Genomic DNA, 6,881 nt, shown 5'->3' with positions numbered 1-6,881 from the left:
ATAAAAGGAAAAAATTTCTACTTTATTTACTAGTTTTTATATGTCACAATCATAAATATACTAGCTTTATATTTTTAAGTCTGAAGAAATGTCTCCTAGAAGTGTTGGCACTTTATATGTGGATACTTTTTGAGAAAAAGTTCAATTTATACACACCACTGTGAGCATAACTTGTTAAATTTTTCCCCTCTGATTTAACACAGAAGACCTACCTGACCACATCTGTATGTAAATAAAGAAAGGGCTGTATTTCTTTTTCTCCACTTGTGGGTGGATCATCACATGAACTTCCAAAAGTTTCGTTTATCACCACTTCAATTCATCAAGAGCTCTGAAATGTCAGTATCACCAATATTGGACAAGGAGCTTTCTGTTTTCTATAATTTTTTTCCTCAAGATAGCATCAGCTAGTTTTCAGATGAGGAAAAACACACTTTGTTTAAGTTTTGAGATTTCTCAAAGACAAAGAACAGAAATTGATCTTGCCTTAAGGACAGCCCAAACTATAGTACACAAGCTGAAGAAGATAAACGGTGGTGGTGGAGTTTTTATTCATTGATGATTGGTTTCTAGCTGCTACAAATCTTTTATTCTAAGAAGTTATCTTTGGAAAGACCAGGAAAATAGTAATGAACATATCCTTCTCCAACAAACTGCTGTATGTTCCTCTTATCATTTTGAGTCAGAAGTGCCCCTAGAAATACAAAGGTTAAACAGAATCTTATGTTGGAATTTGGTCACCTTATCTATAGAATGGATACTGAAAAAATAGATATTGAAAATAACCTCTGAAGAAGGGACAGATAGTTACCAAAATATTTCAACATTGTATGTTTATTTAAACTTATTGAAACAATTTGGTTTTCAAATTGAACTAATACCAGCCTTCCATGATTTTTTAAACAGATTGTTCTTAAGTGTGTTCTGACCCATAATTTGGAATTGTATTATTTTTGTATTTCAGTATATGAAAAGGCTCAATTATGAAGGAAATGTGACTTAGTGCATTAAAAAGTACCCACCTGTGTGAATATGTAGATCAAAACTTACTTATTTCTGCTCCCATTATGAAGTCTTTGGTCAAATTTAGGTGAGTCACCTAACATCTCAAGACTAGTTTCCTGTCTCTGTAATAGAAAATAACTCTTTCTTCTACAAATACTAGAAAATTTAAAGAATTTAAATGAATTCTTTGTACTCATTATTTTAGTAGCAAATGTACCATTTGATTCTACCCATTTACTTGTTATTTTATAGTAAGTCTCAATTTGGGGGGATACATTTATGCCATTATGCTATTACCATATTTTCTGTTATCAGTTACTTTTCCTGATTACATGATTACACTAAGGAATGTTATACATTTGGAGGTGGGCTATTTCAGGTTGGAGGTGCAATAGAATCCATGTTGTACTTTTATTAGTACAGCATTCTGAATAGTTTTTCCCTGACTCTGGACTAAGCCTTTCTTCTGTTGCTTGCTTCAGTTGTTATTTAGCATTTACTCAGTTGCAGTGAAAAAATTTTTAGAACTTTCAACGCCCCCTCCCCAAAATTTGCCTCTGTTATATTATCTTAGATATGTATCTGTCATAATCAACCAGTTTATAGCACCTAATTTATATTTTGCATGTTTGTTATTATTTTTAAAAGTATGGCATTCTTAACTTTCTCTTGGTTTAAACTGTCTAAAGGAATAATAAAGGTGAATTTTTAGTGATAGAAGTATTGAAGACCTTACTTTTATAGCCTCTTAGAGAAACTGAGCTTTTCTCTACCCCATCAGTCACTAATTGCCTGAGGTCCAAATAATTTGCAAATAGTAAGGGCTTCAAAGTAGGATTACAGTGAACATTATGCTATTAGCTTGAGTTGAGGGAGTTGAAAATAGAGTTGGCACATAAGAAGGAGATTAATCCAATATAGTGATACTGAATCATGAAATCCTATTTTACCTCTCCTGAATGAGACATAGCTTATGAAAAGGCAGCCCAACTACTTCAAGGTTTTAGCAGAAGATGAGTCTGAAAATGTTGCTAAAAATCAAAAGTCTAGATTTTCATCTGTTTTTTTTTCCTATACATTTATTTCACCTAGAGGGAAATCTAACCCCAGAAAATTAAAGTGGCTTACACAAGTTCAGCCAGTATTTACTTACATAATCTTGAGTAAGTCACTTAACCTTTAAGATTCCAAAATGTCTTTCCCTATAAAATGGAGATGGTTATGGCAGAACCTGACTCCTTCTAACATTAAGATTTGTATGAGTCCTAGAAGTTTATAACTTTCATATGAACTTAGCTGTGTCTCATTTTCCATAGAACAGTCAATCAATAATATTTATTAAATACTATCAGGTTTTATTTGCTGTTTGCTGCCTCAGTCCCATGGCATCTAGGTGCAGTCTGATACACTAATGATATAAGGCCAATATTCTACAGTTTCATCACTTTATGGATATTTTCCTAGACAAATACATTAAATTTATTTTTTTCCTATTTCTGTATACAGGGAAGCAAAGGAATATTATGATTAAACTGTAATTCTCATTGATTTTACACACATATACTGTAGTATTTTATATACATTTACCGTAGTATTTTAGTCAAAAATGGGGACTCTGGATGGAGTCGGGCACCTGTATTCAAATCTTTATTTACACCATCCTCAAGGTTCTTTATCTGCACTTCACTATCTTCGTCAAATGAAATGATTCCATAATTTTGCAGTAAGAATTAAATGATAGTAAATGTGTAGAACAATGTCTTGAATAGATATCTTTTTCCATGTATAAAAATTAATTAAAGATGGATTAAAGACTTAAATATAAGACATGAAACCATAACAATTCTAGAAGAAAGTGTAGGAAAAACTCTTTTAGACATTGGCCTAGGCAAAGAATTCATGACTAAGACACCAGAGGAAAATACAGCAACAGCAAAAATAATTAACTGGGATTTGATTAAATTAAAAGGCTTCTGTACAGCAAAAGAAATAATCAATAGAGTAAACAGGCAATTTACAGAATGGGAGAAAATATTCGCAAACTACATCCAACAAAGGACTAATATCCAAAGTCTACAAAGAACTCAAATCAGCAAGGAAAAAACAAATAATCCCATCAAAATATGGGCAAAAGACATGAAGAGAATTTTTTCAAAAGAAGATAGAGAAATGGCCAAAAAAAATATGAAAAAATGCTCAACATCACTAATCATCAGGGAAATGCAAATTAAAATCACAATGAGATATCACCTTATCCTTGTCAAAATGACCATTATAAAAAAGTGAAAGGCCGAGCGCGGCAGCTCACGCCTGTAAGCCTAGCACTCTGGGAGGCCGAGGAGGTAGGCTTGCTCGAGGTCAGGAGCTCGAGACCAGCCTGAGCAAGAGCGAGACCTCGTCTCTACTAAAAATAGAAAGAAATGATTTGGACAGCTAAAAATCTATATAGAAAAAAATTAGCCGGGCATGGTGGCGCATGCCTGTAGTCCCAGCTACTCGGGAGGCTGAGGCAGAAGGATTGCTTGAGCCCAGGAGTTTGTAGTTGCTGTGAGCGGGGCTGACGCCACAGCACTCTAGCCCAGGCAACAGAGTGAGACTCTGTCTCAAAATAAATAAATAAATAAGTGGGAAAAAAAAAAAAACCCCACAAATGCTGGCATGGATGCAGAGAGAAAGGAATGCTTACGTACAGTTGGTGGGACTGCAAACTAGTACAACCCCTATGGGAAACAGTATAGAGATTCCTCAAAGAATTAAAAGTAGACCTACCATTCAATCCAGCAATTTCAGTACTGGGGATCTACCTGAAAAAAAATAAATCATTTTATGAAAAAGACACCTCCACTCAAGTGTTTATCACAGCACAATTCATAATTGCGAAGATATGGTATCAATGTAAGTGCCCATCAATTCATAAGTGTATAAAGAAAATGTGTTTTTTATATGTATGTGTAAACACACACACATACACACACACACACTTATATACATACCATGGAGTACTACTCAGCCATAAAAAGGAACGAAATAATGTCTTTTGCAGCAACTTGGATGAAGCTGGCATCCATTATCCTAAGTGAAGTACCTAAGGAATGGAAAAGTAAACACCACATGTTCTCACTAACAAGTGAGAGCTAAATTATGGGTACACATAAGCACAAAGAGACATAAAGGACATTGGAACACTATCCAGGTGATGGGCACACTGAGAGCTCTGACTTCAACATTATACAGTGTATCCATGTAACAAAACATTTGTACCCCTTAATATTTTGAAATAACAAAAGATAAATACCAAAAAAAGATTTAAGAAAAAAAAGAATAAAATATTTGCTAATATTATGGCAAATGAACTGACAAATTATTGTCAAATAGTTATCCTCTTAATTTTTATGATTTAAATTTTATGCTTGCTTTTTTTTTTTTCAGAGAATGACCCCATGAGTACAATTTAAGTTGTATGGAAGTAATTTTGACAGCTTGGATTATCAATCTGACGATCACCATATTTGGATTCTTCTTCACCCACCTGATACTTTGTATTATTCTAGATAGATGCTTGGGGAGAGAACTCAGGGACTAATAAAAAAACTTTGTCTGCAAGCTCAAAAATCTACAGAAACAACCTATTAGAATACTGAAATAAACTCAAAATAAAAGAAAAGCTACACTGAACTTAAAAAGACCTGAAGATATATGTATGGACTTCAAAACACTGTTTCTTCAGTGACTGGAGTGTGAACTCAGAAAAGAGACAGTGAACCAAATGCTGCCAATGTGTGAACAAGGTATCTTTTAAAACCATACAGATTCCTCTTTTCATTTCCTATGATCACATAATAACAAGACAGAATGTAAGTGAAATTTTGAGTCAGTTCCTTACAGAAGACTAAAGTATTTTGAGTGTTTTTTAAGGAATTAAACTAATCCAGTGGATTAATTTGGACCAATAAAGAATTCAGTCTGTAAAGCCCATTCCCTCTGCAAAACTTCAATAGCAAAGCCAGGGTAAGTGAAAAAATTGCAAACAAAAATATTTTTAACTGAAAGCATGGAAACAGCTTCAATTTTTTTTTTTAGTCCTAAAATACTTAGACTAACCAATGGTGTGCAGTAGAAATTGTTTAAAAAATTCAAATCTTGGTGCAGTTATAACTAGTAAGAACCAAATGGGCAACTCGTTGTGCATGGGAAACACCTGGTCATAATATCAGTATTTAGAGTATATCCTAATTTTCCAACTAATTTATGAATATCACCTTAGAATCAGAAGACTCTGTTACCACATTGTTCAAAGCAAACACACACACATGCACACACACTCTCTCTCTCCACTGGGGGTATGCCAGTTCATGTGAGCATTTAAATGAAAGATATGTATTGATTGGAAGGTGACTAAATTGAAATTAGTTTAATGAACTATAATTATTAAGTGCCTCCGGTAGATATTATTTTCCTTCAAAAAGAAATCTATTAATTTTCAGAACTTTCAAACATTGCTTAATTTGAAAATCATCTCTTTCCATTTGGCCACTGCCTTTCCCAAACCTCAAACAAGCCGAGGAATTAGTAACTTCAAGACTGTTTTACTCACGATTGACTTTTCCTACACCCGAGAAAGAGCTCTTCACTAAAACTCTCCTTCCAAAATGAGATTCAATAAGGGCAAATGCAAAACAGTGCACGTACAACAGGAAAATCACAAATGCAAATACAAACTGATTAAATTGTAGCTTAATGTTCATTATATTTTTTTGAATAGTTCTTGGAAAAGTCAAACTTTTTCTTCAATTAAATGGTATATTTAGAAAAGCAAATGAGAGCTGGAATGCAGGATTTCATTCTGAAATTCAAATCTCATAGCAGAATCATTTAGCCCACAGTCCATATAGCCAGCTTCACCTGCATGAATATGACAAATGCAGGGTGGTTTGAAGCATTTGGGCACTCAAAGGGGATAAATTCTAGGTTATAAATTATATATTTATCTAAGAAATAAAATTCAAAAGGAACTGCTTAAAAATTATATTCATAGCATGTATACATTCTGGAGTAGCTGTTATAAAAATGCAATTTTAACAATAGCTTTTTTAAAAAAGTATAATTTTCAGAAAAGATTCATGTTGATTACAATCAATGTGTTAAGTTTCTTTCTTTCTTTCTTTTTTTTTTTTTTTTTGCTAAGAAGAGTTTCTATATGTTGATCTGTTTGCCTTTTATTACCCTAGTTTACCATGGAAAATTGAGAGAAAACACCATAGAAAAGAAATAATGGAGAATGAAGAAGATAATATATTGATTGTTGTCTACCAAATACTGCTTACTATGATGAAGATATTTGAAATATAAAGTGGTCCCCATTGCTGTACTAGAATAGGAAATACTTGGGGTATATTAATATTTCTTTTTAAAACTGGCTTATAACAGTATAGGCAAAAAAGCAATGGACATCTGTCATGATAAAGAAAATTACCCCAATAGTCTGTATACATTCCAAGATTTTTAGTCTAATATTGCACAATTAATAATTTGGCATGTACATATCATCTGGCTGGCTATGTATATGCCAAATTGCTGTCCCTCATTTGTTCAAGTACCTTTAACTCAGCAAGTTTATTGGGTAAAACACATTCATGAAAACAGAATTTTTGAAAAATGGAAGACTGAGATTGATTGAATTTTTATTTTAACTAAGAACCAGAATTCTGTATAGGTTTACATTATTTGAGAAGTCAGTTATTGGATCCTTTTAAATGCAAATATTTAATACCTATAACCTAGTCTCAGAGAGGTGACTTAGGGACACTAAACTGTAAACTGTCTAGATCTCATTTATCTCTCCTTCAGGTCCACGGTCATGACACTGGTCTAGAGTC

This window comes from Eulemur rufifrons, chromosome 29 (assembly GCF_041146395.1).
Source record: "Eulemur rufifrons isolate Redbay chromosome 29, OSU_ERuf_1, whole genome shotgun sequence".
In the NCBI taxonomy this organism is placed as follows: domain Eukaryota; kingdom Metazoa; phylum Chordata; class Mammalia; order Primates; family Lemuridae; genus Eulemur; species Eulemur rufifrons.
This window is presented reverse-complemented; position numbering follows the sequence as displayed.